This window comes from Anabrus simplex, chromosome 6, assembly GCF_040414725.1.
Source record: "Anabrus simplex isolate iqAnaSimp1 chromosome 6, ASM4041472v1, whole genome shotgun sequence".
NCBI classification, from domain to species: domain Eukaryota; kingdom Metazoa; phylum Arthropoda; class Insecta; order Orthoptera; family Tettigoniidae; genus Anabrus; species Anabrus simplex.
Genome location: NC_090270.1, coordinates 140,808,145 through 140,830,027, shown reverse-complemented (window position 1 = coordinate 140,830,027; position 21,883 = coordinate 140,808,145). Strand labels below are relative to the sequence as shown.

At 42.2% G+C, this 21,883-nt stretch overlaps 1 protein-coding gene across 4 annotated transcripts in view; it reads right to left on the bottom strand.

Moving 5' to 3' along the window:
• The window catches only part of LOC136876205 (probable G-protein coupled receptor Mth-like 4), a 104,511-nt gene extending 92,853 nt beyond the window's left edge, over positions 1-11,658 (bottom strand). For 2 of the 4 annotated variants that reach the window (XM_067149955.2, XM_067149957.2), the window contains exon 1: positions 4,246-4,442. The gene's annotated coding sequence lies outside the window, so the exon portion shown is untranslated. Of the gene's footprint in view, positions 1-4,245; positions 4,443-11,611 lie in introns of those variants that run through there. The other 2 variants (XM_067149959.2, XM_067149956.2) reach the window with 2 other exon arrangements.
• Positions 11,659-21,883: the final 10,225 nt, after the last annotated feature.

Genomic DNA, 21,883 nt, shown 5'->3' with positions numbered 1-21,883 from the left:
TTTTTAATGAGCGCACAATTGTAGAAAATTTGGAGTTGCGAACTTTCCCGACGTGTCCAAACAGAAATTCTTCTTTTTTCCCCTTTATTGACTATCTCCCCTCCCTTGGGAAATGTGCCATAAACGTGAATAGTCGTTTATCTGTAAGATTCGTTTTCACCTGACAAGTGAAGGTTGCTCCTGGTGGCTGTATACAAACAATAGGTTCTTGGCGCAGGTAGACAATGACAATGAAATCCCAATTTTTTACCTTTTCTATGCCTTTTGCGTATGCATAAAAAATAAATAGATAAATAAATAAATAAAATGAATTATTCACCTCTTTGCGTAATTGGAAAATGAATAATATAAAAGTTGACAAACAAAACCAGTCACTACATTGGGAGTCGAACCCACGACCACCGAATTACCAGTCCGAGCTCTTACCCCTACGCCAACAAGTGTTCGGCGTGCGGACTAACGTAAGTGACTTAAGTTATACGGTGCGAGAGCCGCATCAACATTTTTACTTTTATTTTTATTTTCTATACGCTTGGCCATCTAGAGTTCCCACTTCGGGCACTTTCATTTCTAGCCAAACCCTGCATGTTCTATAAATTTGAGTGAAATCGGTGGTGACGAGTAGGAAATGTTAGCTTTTATATCAAGTTAAAGCTTTTGAGTAAAGACCGTCAGACTAAAATATTTTATCACTTCAAATGTTTGAAGAAAATTACTGAAAGCCTTCCTGACGTTCAGGTGGAAACTGAAGATTACATGAGTAAAATGTCTGGCCTTGCTGTCGAAATCAATGGCAGATTTAATGATTTGAGATCACTTAAACCTTAACTTTAATTCCTGGAAAAACCTTTTGCTGTTGGCATTCTGGGCGATAGCTGCCCTGTTTCATCACCAATAACAAAGGATACAGCAGCTGTAGAGTTGGAGCTACTACAACTGCAAGAGGACGAAGGACTAAAAGGACTCAAACGAAGTGGCATTTCTACCATAAAATTTCGGAAGAATGTTCCAGAAGAAATATATCCACTAACAAAGGAGTGTGCCAAGATACTTATCTCAATTTTTGAGAGTACTTATATGTGTGAATCACTGTACTCAACGCTTAAATTTATTAAATCTAAATAGCGATCTGAACGAACTAATGAACATTTAAGTGAACTTTTGCGAACTGCACTTACCAAAAAACTAACAGCAAAAATGAACACTCGAAAAAGCACTTCTCAGAAGTAAAATTTCATTCCTTGGTGTGTACTTGAACAATAATGTTCTGTGTAGAAAATAAATGTTCCTTCATTTGTTATAAAATGAAAAAAATGTGTCTTCATTTTATGAACCATTTCCTAAACATGCTCCCAATTTTGTCTCCTAATTTTGAGGCTCCCGGAATTAAGGTTAGTGGCCACCCCTGCTCTATATGACCACTGCGGAGAGGTTTGAATCCAGTCTTTTGGCAGGAATTTAGTGATTAGAAATCTCATACCTCCATTTCTCCTAGCCTACCGATCAACATTCGGATATTGACTATTTTTTCGACCAACAGGACTCAAACCGGCTAACCACTGTGTCAAACCATACAGACTTGGTGTCTTAACGATAATGGCCACCAGGCCGGCTTAATAATAATAATAATAATAATAATAATAATAATAATAATAATAACCGCCTCTGTGGTGTAGTGGTTAGCGTGATTAGCTGCCACCCCCGGAGGCCCGGGTTCGATTCCCGGCTCTGCCACGAAATTTGGAAAGTGGTACGAGGGCTGGAACGGGGTCCACTCAGCCTCGGGAGGTCAACTGAGTAGAGGTGGGTTCGATTCCCACCTCAGCCATCCTGGAAGTGGTTTTCCGTGGTTTCCCACTTCTCCTCCAGGCGAATGCCGGGATGGTACCTAACTTAAGGCCACGGCCGCTTCCTTCCCTCTTCCTTGCCTATCCCTTCCAATCTTCCCATCCCTCCACAAGGCCCCTGTTCAGCATGGCAGGTGAGGCCGCCTGGGCGAGGTACTGGCCATACTCCCCAGTTGTATCCCCCGACCAAGAGTCTGAAGCTCCAGGACACTGCCCTTGAGGCGGTAGAGGTGGGATCCCTCGCTAAGTCCGAGGGAAAAACCGAACCTGGAGGGTAAACAGATGATAATGATGATGATGATGATGATGATGATGATGATAATAATAATAATAATAATAATAATAATAATAATAATAATAATAATAATAATAATAATAATAATGTATGTTTAGTCACAGCCCGAAGGCTGGTTGAATCCTCAACAGCTCCGCCATCAGCTGCCATAGATGGCCTAGGCATCACTGAAGAGGCGTACTAGAGAAATGAGGAGTGAGGTAGTTTCCCGTTGCTTTCCTCACAGAGCCAGAAGTTGTTATTACATGTGAGTCTACCAAGCCCACTGAAATACATGCACCAACCGACCCTGTGAGTAACAATTTCACACCATTCATAGCAGGGACTGGCTGCATAAGGAATGGCATTACTAGCATCACTCATACCTCAGTCACTTTCATCTTGTCAAAGCCAAGGATAAAGCTGAGACAGATCAATGAAGGTAAGAAAATTGCTGTAGCCCATACCAGAAGACATCGTGCACTGTAAATACTAGGTCCCGCCAGCAAAGGTATAAAATAATAATAATAATAATAATAATAATAATAATAATAATAATAATAATAATAATAATAATAATAATAATAATAATTTCCCAATGTCAAACAGCGTACTTTAAAATATTGTCTCTTTTTACAGTACCATTTCTGCTGAACGAAATACATTTTCATGCCGATCAGTGCATTATTATTATTATTATTATTATTATTATTATTATTATTATTATTATTATTATTATTATTATTATTATTATTATTATTCCGAGCGAGTTAACCGTGCGGTTAGAGGTGCACAGCTGTGGGCTTGCATTCGGGAGATAGTGGGTTCAAACCCCCACTGTCGGCAGCCCTGAAGATGGTTTTCTGTGGTTTTCCCATTTTCACACCAGGAAAATGCTTGGGCTGTACTTTAATAAGGGCACGGCCGCTTCCTTCCCACTCCTAGCCCTTTCCTATCGCATCGTCGCCATAAGACCTATCTGTATTGGTGCGACAAAAACCATTAATAATAATAATAATAATAATAATAATAATAATAATAATAATACATTCCGCCTTAGTGGTTCAGATGGTAGAAGCGCTGGAGTTCTGAACCCAAGTCCACAGGTTCGATTCCGGCCCAGTCCGGTGGTATTTGATGATGTTCAAATACGGCAGCCTCGCTGTCGATAGATTTACTGGAATTTTAAAGAAATCCTGCGGAGCAAAATTCCGCTTCCTCGTCGTCTCTGAAAATCGTAGAAGTAGTTAGTGGGACGTAAGACAATAAAAATAATAATAATAATAATATCGAGAGAGATGGCCGTGCGGTTTAGGATCGCGTAGCTGTGAGCTTGCATTCGGAAGATAATGGGTTCGAACTCTGAAGATGGTATTCCATGGTTTCCTATTTTCACACCCGGCAAATGCTGGGGCTGTACCTTAAATTAAGGCTACGGTTGCTTCCTTCCCACTCCTAGACCTTTCCTATCCTATCGTCGTCATAAAGCCTATCTGTGTCGGAGAGACGTAAAGCAAAATTTTAAAACATATGGCATCTGGATGAAGAGACCGCAGAACGACCTTAATGAAAAGATTAGCACCATTACGGATGAAATCAGAAAACACCGAGCAAAGTTTTACACACACATTTACAGAACGGACAACGCCAGAACGGCAAGGAAACTACTCAACATCGTAACAAAAATGCCGTACGGAATTGCTAAAAAGAGGTTTAAAGGGACCTGCAACAGATCAACATAGCGAATCTCGAGGACCGCACCAAGTACCGAAATAAAATCAGAAATGTAAAATTGTAGTCAACCTGGGAGAAGGTGGACGGAGGAGCGGAAAAAGTAGCATTCAGAGAAGATGAAGAGATTTTGGGAAGAAAAGATGAAAAACGCCCGAAGATGACATAATGTATTCAAGTTCTATCGCTCTCCTTAAGGGGAACAAACGTGTAAATAATAATAATAATAATAATAATAATAATAATAATAATAATAATATGATATTCGTAAAGATAAAATTTTGATCAAATTTGACAAAATCCACATCCAATTTTTAGTAACAAGGTAAATTTGCAATTGAAGTGGCAAGAACTGATTATAATATCACAGATATCTTAATACTGTATGGGTACCTTATACGCCAGTGTTTATCCTTGCGCCATCTCAGAGTACACAGTTCCTTCGCTGCTATGGATTTGTATTCATTGTAATATGATCAACGATCACCGCACACACTCACACTGCTGCTACTGTAGGCTTGATGCGCTCATTCAAGTTGTCATTAACATTACAAAACTGACGTTCCTTGGAATTGTTGCGCGTTGTAACATTACGGCTAAGAGACTCCAGGAAGATCTAAACCACGAGTGGAATTTTATCTTTTACGTGGTTAGTGATATGATATCTTGATAACTGTCACAACATTGCGAGCTAAGATGACTAATATCTGTGACCACCAAATACTGGAATGAGTGAATGAATGAATGAATGAATGAACTGAAAGAATGAAGAGGTAATGAATAATTAATGAAGTTGTTGCCGGGTTGAATAGTTCAGACAGTAGAAAGGTGACGGGTTCGATCCCGTGTCAGCCCTGTGATATTTGAACAGGCTACAACGTGCATGCCTCGTGTCGATAGATTTACAGGCAAGAAGAAAATAATTCTTGTGGAAACATTATGGCACCTCGGCGTCTCTAAAAACCACGGCACGGATCTAGTTTTCTTTCTTTGCTCTTCGTTTTATGCCGCAACAAATCAAGGAGGTCTTGATGGTGACGACGGGATAGAACAAGGCTACAACTGTGAAGGTAGGGGCCGTGGCCTTAATAAAGGTACAGCCCCCAGCATTTGTCTGGTGTGAAAATGGGAAAACCACGAAAAAACACCTTCAGTCTGCCGACAGTGGGGGCTCGATACCACTCTCTCCCGAACTACAAGCCTCGAGCCGCATAGCCAAATCGCTTGGTACGGGTCGAATAGCCGTATCTTTGTATTCGGGAGATGACTGTTTTGATTTACTAAGGCCATGGCCATATCTACCGAATCTTCACCCTGCTCTTTTCTACTATACAGCAATCGAAAACCATAAGACATTATGACGACGTTAAACACGTAACAATTAAATGTGTGTGCACTGTATAACTAGAATTAGAAAATAATGTCTTCGACAGGGATCTCTGGACTGTCTCCAATATTGTTCAACTAATCAGAAAACAGCAGAAGTGGTATAATGGTGAACATACAAGAGAAGAACTGAAATATGAAAATAAAACAGGAGAAAAACGTAGTCGTAAAGTGTTCGAGAAATGGAGAACAGATTGCACGAGTATTATTATTATTATTATTATTATTATTATTATTATTATTATTATTATTATTATTATTATTATTAACAAATACACCGCAACTGGGAAATATCCCGGTGGCAATGGTCACTTACAGTACTGTGATAATAAAGTTAAAATATACAGTAATTGCCCAAGAAGAAGAAGACCGGGCGAGTTGGCCGTGCGCGTAGAGGCGCGCGGCTGTGAGCTTGCATCCGGGAGATAGTAGGTTCGAATCCCACTATCGGCAGCCCTGAAGATGGTTTTCCGTGGTTTCCCATTTTCACACCAGGCAAATGCTGGGGCTGAACCTTAATTAAGGCCACGGCCGCTTCCTTCCAACTCCTAGGCCTTTCCTATCCCATCGTCGCCATAAGACCTATCTGTGTCGGTGCGACGTAAAGCCCCTAGCAAAAAAAGAAGAAGAAGAAGAAGAATGCAACAAACAATTCCATGGAAATAAAATATTACCAAAAAAATACTACTAATTTAACATTCTAAATCCAGCATCATCATATGCAAATGGCTAGAAAGAGAACACCTAACGGAGACTATTTACTGTATTTCACATTCCTAGGGAGCCCTGTAACATCGGATGGCGGAAGAACAGCTTGCACTGTTGCAGAATAGCCCACGCTAAGGAAACATTTTTCAAGAAGAGAAAAGAAAGGCAATGTGTCACTCGAAACTAGAAAACTATTTGTCAAAATTTTTTTATGCAGCCTAGCAACTTACGCCTGTGAAACTTAGCCTTAAGAACAAGAGAAAAGATGACTTGAGGCTTTCTAGATGTGGTGCTGGAGGAGGATGTTGAAGGTACCGTGGACTGCGACAGTTGCTATATAACGAGAAAGTATTAGTTCCCATTTGACACATACTTTGGTATCGCGGCCGTCTAGGAAGCGGAGAGAAGACAGGCTTAGAATGCGAACTCTTCGCCACCTACATCAGTTGCACCCAGTCTAAAGGTAATTGAAAACATTGCCCTTAGACATAATGTACTGTATGTATTTATGCTCGTATGTATTTTTTAAATATTGAAATTCATTCTACATGCTCCATTACAGCAGTAATATTGTATGTAAAGGTAGTTTCTTAATCTATGTTCTATAAATAGTGTATGTTTCTTTACATATTTGTAAGATGAGATATGCACAAGTAATCTATTATTTACCAGGTGTATGCATAAAGCTCTTCCGGTTACCCTAAGACATGACGCCAGCGAATAGTACGCAGGGTATGAATTTGACACATACGTCATTTTGTTCGTCTGACATTAACCTACCACCACACACAAGTTGAGTACACCAAACACTAGTGGCTGTGTTGTATCGTTCAGTAATCATGTCGACGTTTGTGCCTGAAAAAGAAAATTCTTTTCTTATTTAATCAAAGGAAAAGGCCGTGGAAAGTCATCGTTTGCAGGTAGAAATATATGGTGAATACGATCCATCGATTAGAACATGTGAGACTTGGTTTCGACAATTTAAACGTGGTGATTTCTATATGAAAGACATTGCGCGCTCTGGTAGAATACAAAAGTGCGAAAACGAGCTATCGCAGGCGAAGCTTGCCGAAACCGTTAATGCACAACGCTATTGTCAACAAATGATTAATTTAAATCACGCATTGATCGAAAGACGACCGGAATGGGCCAGAAGACATGGCAAAGTGATTTTGTTACACGACAATGCGCCGTCTCACACAGCAAAATCAGTGAAAGACATCTTGAAATCGCTTGGATGGGACATCCTTCCACACCCGCCGTACTGCCCCGACCTGGCACCATCTATCACCTCTTCGCATCAATGGGGCACGCGCTCGCAGAGCAGCACTTCAGAAATTTCGAGGAAGTTAGAAAATGGCTCGACGAATGGTTTGCCGCAAAAGACAAGCAGTTTTTCTGACATGGTATTCATAATTTACCTGAAAGTGAGCGAAGTGTGCAGAAGGCGATGGCCAATAGGCTATTCTGAATAAACAAAAAATGAATTTCCCTTGAAAATTACGAGTTTTCTTTACCACAAAAACCGGCAAAACTTATGGATACACCTGGTAGTTAGATCTAATTTTATCCCTTACGCTAGTTATGAATTTTTAAAATGTGTCTTTGTATTTACTTATAAGTCTATTTTGATTTACTGGCCATTTTCCTTCCTTCAGTATTTCTCCGATTAACATTTCTGTTTCTTCATCTATTATTTTACATTCGAAAGTAATATGGTCTATAGTTTGCTCACCTGTAGTACAAGGCCACACTGGATTGTCTATAATTTTGAACCTGTATAAATACGACTTGATATGAACATGTCCTGTTAGCATAGTTGTTAAATATGGATTTGAATGTAATTTTAGTCTGTCATAGGCCTATATGTTTGGAAAGTATAATTTTTGATAATGCCTTTATTGGTTTGATTCCATTCATTTTGCCACTTCACTATTCTTAAATCAGATCACTGTTTTAGTGCCGGCAGTGTCCGAGGACGCATTCGGTTCGCCAGGTGCAGGTCTTTGGATTTACGCCCTTAGACGACCTGCGCGTCGTGATGGGGATGAAATGATGATGAAGACGACACATACATCCAGCCTCCGTGCCAGCGAAATTAACCAATGATGGTTAAAATTCCCGCCCCTGCCGGTTATCGAACCTGGGACCCCTGTGACTGAAGGCCAACATGCTAACCATTTAGCCATGGAGCCGGACCCTGGTGCTCTGTACGTGTCTTAATCCGTTTGAATTCAACTATCCACTATGTATGTATTAATTTTTCGGTGAAGCTGAGATAAATAAAGACCTAGGATCGAGAAGATGTCGGTCTTAATGAACATACAGTCTTGATATATTTCCTTCTCCTACAGGGTTTTTCCACCAATTGCTTGGTAGTGGAATTTCATGTGGATTAAGTCAAAGTTTACGGTCAGATGCCTTTCTTGACGACAACCCTATAGTGGAAGGAAGTTTCTGTGATGGTTAATAACGTGTAATAATAATTTCGTATGGCTGTTTCTAGCCTGGTGCAGCCCTTGTAAGGCATACCCTTCGAAGAGGGTGGGCAACATCAGTCGCGTATAGGAAACTGCGTATTATTGTGCTAGATGATAGTATTGTTGTTTTGGGGTCGATGACCTTCGATGTTAGGCCCCTTAAAACAACAAGCAAGCATCATCAAGTATTGTTGTTAGTGCACGAGTTCCAAGGATGTTGAGGATATCACAGACACCCACTCTCCGAGTCAAGGGAAATAATCATTTACGATTAAAACCCCAACTTGGCCAGGAATCGAACCCGATACCACCTGAACCGAATGCGGACCATGCACCCAATCAAGAAGCCGGCCATTAGTAGTAGGATGCCATGAATGTAAGTGAACATATCTATTAAAACGAACACAAAAACCCTGCCCCAGTGGAATTAGACGAAGCAAAAATCCCCGATCCGATGAGGAATCGAACCTAGGACCCTCTGAACCAAAGGCTACTACGCTGACTATTTAGGAAAAGTTCCGAATAACATACAGTGTCGACTTTTGTAAGCTTGAAAATTAGAAACCACGGGAAATTATCTCCAAGGTTTCCGACAGTGGGACTCGAATCTACAAACTCCCGAATACAAGGTTGCAGCTACACGACTATAGTACCACCGAGACAACTCGCTTCGTATGTGTGTGTGTGTGTGTGTGTGTGTGTAGAGAGAGATTAGGCCTATGTGTGAACGTGCGTATGCATGTACGTGGGTTTGATATTTCAAAAAACTCTTCAATTTTTCGTTAATGAACTACTTAATATGACTTTCCATCATCATCATCTGTTTGTCCTCCAGGGTCGGCTTTTCCCTCGGACACAGCGAGGGATCCCACCTCTACCGCCTCAAGGGCAGTGTCCTGGAGCTTCAGACTCTTGGTCGGGGATACAACTGGGGAGAATGACCAGTACCTCGCCCAGGCGGCCTCACTTGCTATGCTGAACAGGGGCCTTGTGGAGGGATGGGAAGATTGGAAGGGATAGGCAAGGAAGAGGGAGGAAGCGGCCGTGGCCTTACGTTAGGTACCATCCCGGCATTCGCCTGGAGGAGAAGTGGGAAACCACGGAAAACCACTTCAAGGATGGCTGAGGTGGGAATCGAATCCACCTCTACTCAGTTGACCTCCCGAGGCTGAGTGGACCCCGTTCCAGCCCTCATACCACTTTTCAAATTTCGTGGCAGAGCCGGGAATCGAACCCGGGCCTCCGGGGGATGGCAGCTAATCACGCTAACCACTACACCACAGAGGCGGACATGACTTTCCATACTAGTGAAAACTATTCGAAATTATTTTGAGATTCCGAGCAAGCTTCTTTCTGATTTTTAAAAGTATTTTACGTCGCATTAACTCACCCACGTTTTTGGCGATAATGGAATGAGAAAGAATCAGGCCGCCTTGGCCTTAATATTAAAATACAGACCCGGCATTTGACTGCTGTGGAAATGAGAAACCCCGGAAAACTACCTTCAGGGTTGTCGACAGCAGTACCGTTCGAATTCACCCTCTTCCCAATGTACGCGATCCGTACAATGCAGCCAGCTAAGTCGGAATAATAATAATAATAATAATAATAATAATAATAATAATAATAATAATAATAATAATAATAGGAAAGGATCATCTGGCACAGCTAATAATACTGTTATTGGTTATACGTCCCACTAACACTTTCACAGTTTTCGGAAACGCCGAGGTGCCAGAATATTGCCATGCAGGAGTTTCTTTACGTGTTAGTAAATGTACCTGTACGAGACTGGCGTATTATGAGCACATTCAAATACTACCGGACTGAACCGGTTTCGAACCTGGCAACTTGGGGTCAGAAAGCCAGCACTCTGAGGCTCAGCCCAGCACTGGCACAGTAGCAGAATGCACTGAGGTCCCTTAAGTGTCACACATGCGGGACCAGTGTGACTCTACGTGGTTCATACAACTCATTAAGAGATCTGTTCTGCCAAGATGACTGTTGTCCACTCAGATGGTGAGCAGATTTTGGCGTGTCACGATATCCTCATCATAGACAGCTCAATAGATCTCGCGAGGCTCAACGAACCCCATCAAGCCCTTAGTTTATTTTAATTTTGTTTTCAATTTGCTTTACGTCGCACCGACATAGACAGGTCTTACGACGACAGTGGGATGTGAAAGGGCTAGGAATGGGAAGGAAGCGACCGTGGTCTTCATTAAGGTGTGAAAATAGGAAACCACGGAAAACTATCTTCACGGCTGCCGAGAGTGGGGTTCGAACCCACTATCTCCCGAATGTAAGCTGACAACTACGTGACTCAAACTGCATAGTCACCCCACTCGGTCTTTATTTTATAATAAAGATGAACGGGGAATCGAATCCAGGTTCTCCGAGTGTGATAGGCCTATTAGCATCTTCCACCTATATCATGGAGTTCTTCACTGTTGAGCTTTTTTCATTGAATGTCCCTTTAACTACCATAGGCCAGAAGAAACGGCAAAGTGCCGGAATTCTGCCTTTTACAAAAGTACTTTAACGTACAATAAATCTTACGACTATTTTGTCGCATTTAGGCACTCTTTCATGCCAATTAGCAGCGCTGGGACTCAGCCCTGTAACCACAGCACAGGGGATGAGAACCAAATCAGCCATTCTACTCTCCCAGTTGAGGTGACGGTTTTTTTTTAATCATAAAGGGCATAACAAAAAGAAGCGAAACCCTCTTTAACATTAATCGACTTTCGATGGGTAACGTATAGGCTAAAAAGGACAAAAGGGGGAAAACTTGATTCTATTGGGTCGGATAAAACAAGATGTTACTACAAGGGTCTGCGATGTCAGACTCAGCTGAAACAGCATAATTGAAAATTTCATCTCAAAAGTTTTGAGTCTCTAAGAAAATTTTATGATTAAAACTAGCATTAAAAAAATTTCTCAGTTAATCTGAAAATGAAATATGATCACATCTTTTCGGATTCACTCGTAAAATTGCAAAAAATTAAAATCAAGGATAGTGACTGAACCTTGTCTTCATCTGTGAATATACTGTACATGATTGATTCTTAAATGTCCACGTAACACTAGAGATTGCACGCTAGGCTTGTAACAAACAGGCTATTCCGCTGTACCACATTCAACCGAAACTGTTTTAGATAAGATAAAAACTTATGTTCACTTACGTTCAGCAGGCACTCCTTTGGACGATATTGACTTCCTCCGACCAAAGCCTCTGATGAACTGCGTGCTCTCTCCGAGTTTCCCGCCCAAGAGAGATCATTTCCCCACCAAAGAGATGACGTCAAACTCACACCAACTTCCCTTACTCCCATAGTATTTTATCGACACACCAACGCAGTTGACTTGTGACAATTATAGCGAGGTATTTGGTTGCCAAGGTCATGTCCCATTAGTAAAATTACTGGTCTCACGTTTTGGGGGATGGGACATTGCAGTGGGCAGTACCCTGCACTTCCTGTCTGCGTGAATAATATCTCGTAGGTGGGGTGGTATGTACTACGGGGTCGGGTATGAAGCGAGATGAATCTTCATAGCGAGTTTTTACGACCGGATGCCCTTCCTCACGTCAAACTCATCACAGGAGTTTAATGAGATGAAATGAATGACGTGATACAGTATATGACAGAAGGAAGGGACAGGGTGAAATCCAGGGCCAGCACATAGCCTACTCCCGTCGAATAGCACCAAGAGGTCTTCTCAAAGCTTAACGTCGCCGTGCGACGCACGAATCACCATCATCAGTGTCATTATGCCCTCGTTCTATATGAACACTGCGGAGAGGTTTGGGATTGAGTCCAGTGATCCAGCAAGGTAGCGATTAGACGTTGTATACAGCCACCTCTTGTGCCCAGCCACCCAACATTCCGATATTGAATATTTTTCAACATTTTTTTACGTCGCACCGACACAGATAGGTCTTATGGCGACGATGGGATAAGAGTGGGAAGGAAGCGGCCGTGGCCTTAATTAAGGTACAGCCCCAGCATTTGCCTGGTGTGAAAATGGGAAAACACGGAAAACCATCTTCAGGAATGCCGACAGTGGGGTTCGAACCCGCTATCTCCCGGATGCAAACTCACAGCTGCGCGATGCTAACCGCACGGCTTACTCGCCCGGTATTTTCTCGACCAACGCGATCCGAACCGGCTCACCATGGTGTCAAACCATATAGATTTTACACCGTAAATGTCATGGATCTGTTACCTAGAGTTGGTGATTTTTCGAAATAGCGATATTACGTAAAATGCTTATAAAGGCTTGACGTTTGCATTTTCATTTTTCACGATTTATGAAACATATTCTAATCTGCTTTGAAAGCAAGAAACAAAATGCTAAATTTACTCAAAATCCTGATTTTATACATAAATGTGAAATATACGATTTTTTAAATGAACCTTCATTTCTTTATTCTTCTTCTGGAAACTTAACCAAGGAGTTCGTGCACTCCTGGATTGTAAGCAAATGTTGTTGGCTGTTAGCTCAAATACCCAGGGTTTGTCCAACTAGCTCTGCGAAATATTTGGGGTCTTGCCAAGATTGTAGCTACTGGAACATATTTCAGGAAATGCAGTTTAATCATAAGTGATACGAGAACAAGATGTTCAGGTATGTTCTACCATTTCCTTCATGAGTGTTACTAATTCATACACATAGCTTCAATTAAATTTTGTACATTTTCTTTTATTACTCCGATTTAAATTAATATTTTTAATATTATGCTTTAGCCTATATAAACATATACAATACCGAATGGAGTGGCCGCGCGTGTTAATGCTATGGGGCCAAGCTCCTCATTCGCGGTGGGGGAGGAGGGCGTGGGTTCGAACCGCACCCTCCACTGTCCCATGATTTCCCATTTTCACTTCCAGGAAAATTCCGATACGGTACATATTCACACACCACACCCGATTACTTCTCTCTCCTTATCCAACTTCATTCACCACGTTCATTTTATCTTCATTAGCTCCTCAACCGAGCCGTAAAATATGCCATACCCCACTGTCGGCAGTCCTGAAGATGGTTTTCCATGGTTTCCCGTTTTCTTCTTTCTTCTTGCTAGTTGATTTACGTCGCACCGACACAGATAGGTCTTATGGCGACGATGGAACAGGAAAGGGCTAGGAGTGGGAAGGAAGCGGCCGTGGCCTTAATTAAGGTACAGCCCCAGCATTTGCCTGGTGTGAAAATGGGAAACCACGGAAAAACATTTTCAGGGCTGCCGACAGTGGGGGTTCGAACCACTATCTCTCTCGAATACTGGATACTGGCCGCACTTAAGCGACTGCAGCTATCGAGCTCGGCTCCTCATTTTCACACCAGGCAAATCCTGTAAGTGTGCCTTAGTTAAGGCCATGATCGCTTCCTTCTCACTCCTAGCCCTTTCTTATCCCATCGTCGCTTTATCGTCGGTGCGACGTAAAACAAATTGTAAAAAGAAAATCCCATTCCTTGGGGACTGGGCGTTTGTGTTCATATTAAGACACTTCTCTTTATCATTATACCACACGAAAAACTACCACCAAAATATTCCTTCACATAGAATTGCCGTCAAGAAGGGCATCCAGCTGTAAAAGTACACCAAATCCACATGAACTGTTGACCCCAATAAATTGGGGTAAAGGCAAGGAAGAAGAAGAAGAGGCAGACTAATATCGCCAACCTCGATTTGCAGTGGAGTAACAATTGCCCTTAACACTTCTTATTACAGCATGCACTCTCATTCCGCATCACTATCGCTCTCTTAATCATCAGTTGACTTGCATGGATGCTCTGCCAAGTTGTCTTCTGAACCTGAAGATGATGGAGCAATAAATACAATTCTTCTTTTTTCAATGATAATATTACGGTATATTTCAAAAATATTGTCCGGATATCGCACTGTGGGTTAATAAGACGACAATAAGTGAGCGATATTAGGAAAAGCCTACACTAAATTCAAGAAGCTGCTGTGGTCAGTATAACATTTGTTTTATTAAAATCGGTAAAAATTAAAGGATTACTACTCATCTTCAGTTGTACAGTCACTCAAAAAAAACTAGCGCACCGTATTGTTTGTTCCTTGCATTTCATATTTTGTCAGACAATTCTAATTTATCAAAGTATAATTCACTTCTCAAGTTGATACAAATCGTGTGGATTCCCACAACAAATATTTCTATGGTTGCCAATTATCGTCTTATTCCTCTCAGGAAATAGACTTAACCACAACGTTCCGCTGTATACACTATTCTGTAATCACTATCTTCCGGAAATAGAGGGACTAATAAGTTCGAGGAACATAGGTGCAGTGGAGATGACTTCCATACTTTGCCTAATAGACAAACAAACAAGCAAGGCTGTGAGTAATCCACTCAGGAAGTCGTGTGTGGCAGCTTACTCTGGCACTGCTTCCACTTACTTGAGCCAAGATCCTCTCATTGAGTCTATTATTACTTCCACGTACACCGAGCGATTTGAGTACATGGTTTGCGTCATGTAGCCATGAGCTTGCATTTGGGAGATAGTAGGTTCGAACCCCACTGTCGGCAGCCCTGCCTGAAGAAGTTTTCCTGTGCTTTACTATTTTCACATCAGGAAAATGCTGGGGTTTGTAACTTAAGGCTACAGTCACTTCCTTCCCTGTCTTATCTTCTCGTAGCCGTAACACCTGTCTATGTTGGTGTGACGTACAAAAATGAAATGTCGTATGCCTTTTAGTGCCGGGATATCCCAGGACGGGTTCGGCTCACCAGGTGCAGGTCTTTCTATTTGACTCCCGTAGGCGACCTGCGCGTCGTGATGATGAAATGATGATGAAGACAACACATACACCCAACCATTGGAATTAACCAATTAAGGTTAAAATCCCCGACCGGACCGGGAATCGAACCCGGGACCCTCTGAACCGAAGGCCAGTACGCTGACCATTCAGCCAACTAGTCGGACTGGTGCGACGTACAATAAACAACAAAAGAAGAACAAATGTTTATACTTAGGCGAGGTTCATTCTGAATCTCTCTTACCTGACTTTTTAAACTCCTGTTCTCTTCCGATTCTAATTTACGCTGACAAGGAAGCTTTTCAATTCCTACGTTTCAGGAATTTTTCCCTTCCTTAGCTGATAGCTTCATTCTTCGAGGGGTCGAAATGGGACCTTTCTCTCCCATAATTCTTATTACGAGAGCTGGTAATCTCACTGCTTTGCCCCTTAAGACAACAACAATTACTACCACTAATTCTTTACCAATTAAACATCATATAAATACAAACGACTGCAATTTGTACACTGAATATTAACTGCCCCTTCATTTTTTTTGAGTCACAATAAAAAGAATCTCCCGTTTCAACTTATAAATTTGAAAAGGGGTATCTTTACAATTTTGCTTTACGTTGCACTGACACAGATAGGTTTTATGGAGACGATGGGATAGGAAAGGGCTAGGAGTAGGAAGGAAGCGGCCGTGGACTTAATTAAGGAACAGCCCCAGCATTTTCCTGGTGTGACAATGAGAAACTACGGAAAACCATCTTCAGGACTGCCGACAGTGGGTGTTCGAACCCACTATCTCCCGAATACACGCTCATAGCTGCGCGCCCCTAACCGCACGTCCAATTCACTCGGTACCATAAAAGTAGCTAACATGACGTAAAACCAATAACATTAGACTGTCAAAACCATTATTTCTACATTTCGGTATCTTTTTCCTTCACCTTGGCTGACAACTTCAACACTACAGTACCGAGCTTGATAGCTGCAGTCGCTTAAGTGCGGCCCTTTCCTGTCCCATCGTCGCCGTAAGACGTATCTGTGTCGGTGCGACGTAAAGCCAATAGCTAAAACAAAGTACTACAGTGCCATATAAAATAACTTCTAATTCATTGAAGATATCGATATTCAATTTTCATATTACTAAATGGTGCTGAGTTCAAGGGCTCGTAAAATAATGTGCTGCGTTTTTTCCGTGGAATTACGTATTATTAACTGAGATATTGACACCAACTTCGTTTTCTTAAACGGAAGTACAGTCACTTCTGCCACTGGCGGAAAACTTCGCATTATTTTAATCCAGATATGTAATACATTCATACATTGGATCATTCTTTTCTTTCTTTCTTAATCCGTTTACCCTCCAGGATTGGTTTTTCCCTCAGACTCAGCCTCAAGGGCAGTTTCCTGGATAGTGAGACTTGGGTCGGGGTGATACAGCTGGGGAGAAAGACCAACACCTCGACCAGGCGGCCTCACCTGCTACGCTGAACAGGGGCCTTGTGGGGGATGGGAAGATCGGAAGGGATAGACAAGGAAGAGGGAAGGAAGCGGTCGTGGCATTTGCCTGGAAGAAAAGTGGTAAAGCACGGAAAACCACTTCGAGGATGGCTGAGGTGGGAATCGAACTCCCCTCTACTCAGTTGACCATCCGAGGCTGAGTGAACCCCGTTCCAGCCCTCATGCCACTTTTCAAACTTCGTGGCAGAGCCGAGAATTGAGTCCGGGCCTCCGTAGGTGACAGGTAATCACACTAACCACTACACCATAGAGGCGCATCATTCGATAATTACTTTTCGAAATATCAATAACACTTCACTTTGCTATTCTAGTGCCGCATCAGACCGTTCGCTGGAACAAGGTCGTTTTGACATGCTTCGAGCCACACAGCTAGTACCGTATGTACAAGCACATCTCGTAAATACAAAGTGATGTATCGCTTGTGTGTGCAACGTTTTTATTACATACGAACTAAGGACAATATAGCAAGGTTTATGTCGTAAAAGAAATAAAATAATAGTGTTTATTATGAAGGAACGTAACTAAAGCATTATTGTCACACTTTCTTTTTTTTTTTTTTTTTTTTTTTTTGCTATTTGCTTTACGTCGCACCGACACAGATAAGTCTTATGGCGACAATGGGATAAGAAAGGCCTAGGAATTGGAAGGAAGCGGCCGTGGCCTTAATTAAGGTACAGCCCCGGCATTTGCCTGGTATGAAAATGGTAAACCACGTAAAACCATCTTCAGTGCTGCCGACAGTGGGGCTCGAACCCACTAACTCCCGATTACTGGATACTGGCCGCACTTAAGCGACCGCAGCTATCGAGTTCGGTGCGTCTCACTTTTGAGAATATGGTACAGCTGCTTTTAGAAAAGCAAGTGAATAATGTCCGGGTTAGATTTCATTGGTAATGATCGAAGTGGACTGAAGACGGGGAAATAAAACCTTATCATGTGTTTAACTGATATCAGGGGTGTAGCCAGAAAAGGGCGGGGGCAGGGGTTTACTGGGGGTTAGAACATCCCCTCCCATGGAATGTTTACAGAAATAAAATAAACAGAAGTCCGCCTCTGTGGCGTAGTGGTTAGCGTGATTAGCTGCCACCCCCGGAGGTCCGGGTTAGATTCCCGGCTCTGCCACGAAAATTTGAAAAGTGGTACGAGGGCTGGAACGGGGTCCACCCAGCCTTGGGAAGTCAACTGAGTAGAAGTTGGTTCGATTCCCACCTCAGCCATCCTGGAAGTGGTTTTCCGTGGTTTCCCACTTCTCCTCCAGGCGAATGCCGGGATGGCACCTAACTTAAGGCCACGGCCGCTTCCTTCCCTCTTCCTTGTCTATCCCTTCCAATTTTCCCATCCCTCCACAAGGTCCCTGTTCAGCATAGCAGGTGCGGCAGCCTGGGCGAGGTACTGGTCATTCTCCCCAGTTGTATCCCCCGACCAAGAGTCTGAAGCTCCAGGACACTGCCCTTGAGGCGGTAGAGATGAGATCCCTCGCTGAGTCCGAGGGAAAAGCCGAACCTGGAGGGTAAACAGATGATGATGATGATGATTAAAATAAACAGAAACTGTCAATAAACAATGAACTAAATAATCATTCAGAGACATAGTTGTAGAACCAACAGATCTGTTGACCGGGCGAGTTGGCCGTGCGGTTTGGGGCCCGCGCATGTGAGCTTGCATCCGGGAGATAGTGGGTTCGAACCTCACTGTTGGCAGCCCTGAATATGATTTTCCGATTTTCACACCAGGCAAATGCTGGGGCTGTACCTTCATTAAGGCCGCGGCCGCTTCCTTCCAACCCTAGCCCTTTCCTGTCCTTTCGTCGTCATAAGACCTATCTGTGTCGGCGCGACGTAAAACCAATTGTAAAAAAAAAGATCTGTTGAATTTATTTCCTAAGTAGTCTAGTAATTTGGATTTTAGATTGTAAACTGAACGTACCGTTCACTGTAAACTGTTGAACGTGATCATATTGTTCCTGTTCTGTATTTTAACGTAAGATTTTGTTGTGTAGAGCAATCTGAATCAACATAATTCGCAGGGATCAGTATTCGTATAATGACAAATCTTTAATCACTCGCGCACAAGCACCTTCATTGTGTTTTATTATCATGTTGTAACTGTAACCCTGTCCGCCTCTGTGGTGTAGTGGTTAGTGTGATTAGCCGCCACCCCCCGGAGGTCCGGGTTCGATTACCGGCTCTGCCACGAAATTTGAAAAGTGGTATGAGGGCTTGGAACGGGGTCCACTCAGCCTCGGTAGGTCAACTGAATAGGGGTGGGTTCGATTCCCACCTCAGCCATCCTGGAAGTGGTTTCCCGTAGTTTCCCACTTCTCCTCCCGGCAAATGCCGGGATGGTACCTAACTTATGGCCACGGCCGCTTCCTTCCCTCTTCCTTGTCTATCCCTTCCAATCTTCCCCTCCCCCCGCAAGGCCACTGTTCAGAATAGCACGTGAGGCCGCCTGGGCGAGGTGCTGGTCATCCTCCCCAGTTGTATCCCCGACCCAGAGTCTGAAGCTCCAGGACACTGCCCTTGAGGCGGTAGAGGTGGGATCCCTCGCTGACTCCGAGGGAAAAGCCAACCCTGGAGGGTAAACAGATTAAGAAAGAAGGAACTGTAACCCTCCATCGACCGATCCTGGCTACGCTATTGACTGTTATTACTTATTATATTGCACTAACGGAAGTTTTGCAGTTAAGACACGTTGTAAGCAACGATTATTTTTAGCTTCTCTGCTACCTTACGTGGATCATCTACTGAAACGTATTAAGTGGCAGGGAGGGATTCAGTTAGATGAAGAAGCAGTTTGGCCTATGCCGCGTTCTTGGTCTTAATGGCAGTTTGTGCCGAAATCCTGCAGTCTAACATCTTGTAACTTGAAAATAGGTGCAATTAGTATGATCTGAAAATTAGTCTTTGCAAAACTAAATTTATATCAGTAGGTAGGAACGTGAGGTTGGGAATAGAAAGCTGGAACAGGTAGAGATTTTCAAGTATTTAGGATGTGTGTTCTCCCAGGATGGTAGTAAGTGAGATTGAATCAAGGTGTAGTAAAGCTAATGCAGTGAGCTCGCAGTTCGGATCAACAGTATTCTACAAGAAAGAAGTCAGCTCCCGGACGAAACTATCTTTACACTGGTCTGTTATCAGACTAACTTTGCTTTACGGGAGCGGAAGCTGGGTGGACTCAGGATATCTTATTCATAAGTTAGAAGTAAGAGACATGAAAGTAGCGAGAATGTTTGCTGGTACAAAAGATGGGAACAATGACAGGCGCGTACTCGGAATGAGGAGATAGAGACTAAGTTAGGAATGAACTCGTTGGATGAAGCTGTACGCAAAAACCGGGTTTGGTGGTGGGGTCATCTGAGGTGAATGGAGAAGGATAAATTACCTAGGAGAATAAAGGACTCTGTTATGGAGAATAATAAGAGAAGTAGAGAGACTTAGTTTCTAACGATTTAAAGATAAGGGGTATAGAACTAAATGAGGCCACAGGACTAGTTACAAACAGAGGCTTGCCGACTGAACGCTGAAAGGAATAACAGTCTATAATGAGGATGTTTGTATGCATGTATGTCCTACCTAACAGCTTTCGTCCAATGTATTAAAATTTCAAATTCATAAACTTTCATAACACAGTAAAAAAAGTTTTAGTTCAGTTTCAACATTTCTTAACTTCACAGCTCACATGTACTGTATCCTCAAAACAAAGACAATAATGCTTTAGTTACGTTCCTTTGTAACAAACATCATTATTTTATTTCTTTTAAAACATAAACCTTCTTTCCCTTCTTCAGTTACACTACAATACAATGGATTTATTCTTTTGACAAGATTAAGGCCATTAGGCCCTTTCTTCCATCTAACCAGAACATACAATATTTAAAAGTGCAGAATTAAAATAAATAGACTGCAGTTGACACATCTTACAACTAGTAAATAATACAATATTATGATAAAGAATAATAATACCTACGCACTATTTTTAAGCCTAAGTGCCTGTATGCAGTGGAAAAGGTGGACTTGAAGATATCCGGAAGAGAAAGAAAAATGCTAAATAAAATTCTGGGCCCATATGTAAAAAATGGGAAGACGAGACTCAAATCTAACAAAGAATTGTATCAAAGAACAGGAGTGGTTAAACTGATGAGAAAAAGAAGGTTACAGTTCTATGGAGACTTGCTGAGGATGGACAGTAACAGACTAACGAAGAGCACCTTTGAGTTCTTCAGTAAGAGGAAGACAGATCTGAGATGGTTTTGAGAAGTAAGGTTGGACTTGACGAAGATGGGGGTTCCGGAAGATTACATCATGAAAAATAATCAATTTGAACACCTCGTCAAAACGCTCCGCGGTTTCCAGAAGACCGGGGTAATGCTAGTAAGAAAAGGGAGGTCCTATACAGAAGAGCAGAAGAAGGAAGTAGCAGAAAGGATGAAAACATACTGGCACAAAGTGAAGGCAGAGGAGGCTAAAAATACAACAAAGATTTTGTTAAACGTGGTTCATAGGCGGCCGAAACGAAAATTAAAGAAAAAGATGATGATTTACACAATTATGACATGACTGTGGTATTCAATACATCACTGTTTTTACGCGACATGGCTGTATACTCAACTGCACAAAAACTGGGCGGCAAAGAAATATTTAATTGTATACATTCTCGAAACGCAAGGATATTCGTAAACTGTGGATAGCAGCGGCCGAAGGGATGATACTTGGAATCTTACCCCCTGCACAATATCTTCGTCTTATTTCAAACAAGAGGATTTAAAAGAAAGTCGTCTTCTGCGACGACCAAATTTTGTACAGTTGAGTGTACATAGAGCACCAGAGTTGTGTGGTTGGAAGCATTGTCAATACGACCTTGCGCCAGCGTCAAACGGTCTGATCCAGAGCCCGCCGTCAGCAACTACACTTGACCGGCAAAATTAATAGATCACTTGAATTTACAAAAGGAAAAAAGCAGGATAAATTTTGAAATATTTGTTTTATTCTTTAAATTGAGTATTTTCATGAAGTAAAATTTATCGAAGCAATGTTGTGTTGTATGAGTCATCAGTCCATAGACTAGTTTGATGCAACTCCCCATCTCATCCTATCATGTGCTAATTTTTCATTTCTATATAACTACTACAACCTATATCTACTCTAATCTGTTTGTGATACTCATA